This window comes from Polyodon spathula, chromosome 17, assembly GCF_017654505.1.
Source record: "Polyodon spathula isolate WHYD16114869_AA chromosome 17, ASM1765450v1, whole genome shotgun sequence".
Classification (NCBI taxonomy): Eukaryota; Metazoa; Chordata; class Actinopteri; order Acipenseriformes; family Polyodontidae; genus Polyodon; species Polyodon spathula.
Genome location: NC_054550.1, coordinates 17,896,355 through 17,900,130, shown reverse-complemented (window position 1 = coordinate 17,900,130; position 3,776 = coordinate 17,896,355).

The following is a 3,776-nucleotide window of genomic DNA, read 5'->3' as shown; positions in this document are numbered from 1 at the left end:
ATAATTTGCTTAATAACATATTGATTACTTGTTTTCAGCTATAGCGACAGTGTCCTATATTTCAAGGAAAGAAGCTGTAAGGTTGTGTAACTTGAACTGCAACTGTTTAAGAGCTAAAAACAAGTAAAAAGGTCTAATTAAGCAAATTATCAGTTCAATTAAGGGTCTAGTTAAGTAACTGAGAGCTCGGTTGGAATGAAAACCAGCAGACACAGGGGTCCCCAGGACCGAGTTTGAGAAGCCCTGGTCTAAGATCATCCCTTTCTATTAGACTAATGTTTTATAGCACAGTAATAAGTGGAACAAATGTGAAAAAATCTCAAAATGCATTGACAACTTTTGTAAATGAAACAATTCATAATCACAAATCCATGTACCTATTTACTTGTATATATACACTATACATCGTTGATAGGCAGCCCACGGCCAACAGTGCCCTGTGCGGGGGGGTTCCGGTTTTTATTGGAAAAATAAGAACTGGCCTAAAAATAAAACTGGGCACCTGTGTGGTGTTTTCAATTACACCTGTCTGTCTCCTGGTCAGTGAATTACCCACACCCCTTCCACTATATATATATATATATATATATATATATATATATATATATATATATATATATATACCACACACACACACACACACACACACACACACATATGGGATGTCATTGCTGGCATTGCAATATATTTGTGTAGCGTTGGAATGAGTTTCGTGACATTATAACAATACGGAAAACGATACCCCCACACTGATCAAATCCCTTCCACAGCGAAAAAATGATCTAACGGCAAAATATTACAATTACGGTTGAAAGGATTTATTACAAATATCATGAAATAATTGAGAATATATTTAAAGCCGCACAGTAATTATGTATTACCCACATGGAACAGAATTGCAATATTTAATATATGAGTAATATATTTTTAAGTTATATATAACAGGCTATATGTATACTTGTGTCAAAGTATGCTTTTAGTAGCCAATGCTACATATTAGTAGGCTGTAGCATGCATGGGGTAGGGGTCAGGACTGGTAGGTGACACAACACAACAATATTGATACACTCGTAAGGGGTCGCGGCTCCAGTTCCCTTTCAATTCGAAGATGGCCACCAAACATAGTTTGGGATTGTCACAAAGACGGCTGGAGTGGGCAACGTCAGACCAGAAACAGGAAATAAACAACAGAGAGAGGTGGAGTTTTGGTGGAGAAAATAAACGGTTGTAACAAACAAAAAACACAGGACACTGCACATTCGCCAAAACAAAAGAGACAAACAAAACGGACTAACACTACACAAAACACGGTGAGCAGATATTTTAACTTTACGTTATTATTTTATTATTTATTACCTCCGTCTCCAATCCCGTTCTCCACTCACCGAACACACAACCCAGAGTGAGTGAAAACATGCAGCTTTTATGCAGCTGTACCGAGACTCGATTGCTAATCAATCATTCAATTGGAGTCGCGGTACAACTGCATGTGAATAAATAAAATGCAATTCCCTGTGCTCACTTATTACTGTGTTTTACTAGCATGTGAAGTGCTGTGCAATCCTTGTGCCTAAATACAAATATACATTTTAAACGCTCGTGTTACACAGACCCGTTTATATCCTGTGTACCAATGACTATACACCAACATTAACACACAACACAAAATACACACAGGGGCGGGCACTTTGCCACAGGGATACACTTCTGCCTATTGGTAGGTGTCACTGAGCTCCTATATCAAAGCTGCCAATAGGCCCCCTTCCCCCAGTGACCTCCTCGGTCCCGCCTCCCGAGGGTACTTAACCGTCATGCAGGGGAAGGATCACCCTCTTTCGCTTCTCACATTGGTAAGGTAAGACCTCTGTGTTGCATTGAGCCCTGTTTTCTTCTAAAAAGTGCTGCGTAAGCTACTGCTAGTTCCCCTGCACTTTGTGCTGAAAGCTGGCCTTCGCCGCTTTTCCCGGAATCAGTGGTTTAAAAATTTGTAGCCTTTTTATTCTATTTCTGACTATCAGCACCTGCTCGCTCTGCGTGTCAGGCTGCTTCTTTCTGTCTGTCCGTCTTAGTACGGTAAGTATTATTGTTAAGAATTGTGTGTGTTTTTCACCCCTTCTTACTTCGGAGAGCACTATTACTCCACAGGACCGGGCTTGCCTTGTTCCCGTTGTCGAGCTAGCCCACCAGCTGCCTGCGGGCCATGGTTGGGCCTTGTTTTGATTGTCGAGCACGTGGTTGCACACGTACCACAATGCTCGGTGCATGAGTCACGTGCACCACGTGTATCATTGAGCTACAAGAATTGGGCCACGGTGTGATGAGGGCTCGACGGGTACCACGTGCCACACTACTCCCGATGTACCACAAAATGCTCGGTGCAAAGATTGGGCCGTGATATGGTGTTTACAGACCGAAGGTACAGACCGCGCCGGGATACTATGACTGGTATAGGCTGTCCTCTTCCATGTCTGCGCACGCGCATGGGACCGGGACTAGTACGGGGATTTACCAGGGACAGTGTGTTGTGCGCGGTGAAAAGGCCCTGGACACAGGCGCTCGGCGGGCGCCTTTCTCAATCTGCGAGGCTTTTCAAGAAGCAGAGTCCTCGCACCCGCCTGGAAAATGAGTTGCGCGGGGGGATTCTTCGTCTGTCTCAGTGGGCCCTCTACTCACGCCTCCGTACGCCGTCACAGAGCCCCCCTGGGAGATTCCCTGTGCTCAGGCATCCGTTTCAACCCGCAGCCGCTCCCCCGTCGCCTCCGGCTAGACCCCGGCAATTGTGTCCTGAAAAAGTCCCGGCAGGCGCGGGATATTCGGACATGAAAGCTCAGATCAGGCACTTTTTTACACAGAGAATTGTGAGGGTCTGGAATCAACTCCCCAGTAATGTTGTTGAAGCTGACACCCTGGGATCCTTCAAGAAGCTGCTTGATGAGATTTTGGGATCAATAAGCTACTAACAACCAAACGAGCAAGATGGGCCGAATGGCCTCCTCTCGTTTGTAAACTTTCTTATGTTCTTATGTTCTTATGGAACTCCATGGCCCAATCGGCTTGGGCCATGGAGCCCCGACCCCCTGAGCCGGTCACAATCTCTGTGCCATCCCCTGACCCCTGACCGGGCTCTCTGCTCAGACGAGGACACGCTTTCCATCGCCGCCTCGTGGGGTGAGTCTGCATTCCCTCCGGATATGGAGGTCGAAGCGGAGCCTGAATTCCAGGCTGATACAGCCCCTAGTTCTGAGGTTACTAGCGCACCGCCACTGGCAGGGTCCATGCCTGCGCTTATGGGGCGTGCGGCGGTGTACCTGCAGGTCCCCTGGACAGCACAAACAGAGCCATGCCCTTCCGTCTTTCGACCGCATGACGTGGCTCCCTGAGTTCAACCCTTCCCAGCGTTCCCCGATTTTATGGAGAAGGTGCGTTCCTCTAGGAAACATCCTGCTACAGCGCCGACACAATTGAGACCTAGTTCTCCTCTGGCCTCGCTAGAAGTGGCGGAGAAGCTCGGCCTGGCCGGGTTTCCCCCTGTGGACTCCACTATTGCGGCCTTGGTTAAGGCTCCGTCGGTGGGAGGTATGCCCAAGGACCCCATGTTCCCAAACCTGCAATGCAGGTTAACGGAGACACATCCGTAGAGCCTATGTGGCGGGAGCCCAGAGTACCCGCCTAGTGAACACGTTCAGCATGCTCACTGCATACCTGGATGGGGTTTTGCGTGATGCTCCACTACCAGAGCCGGTGGGAGGGCCCGCATCCATCGGAGTGGCAGCTCC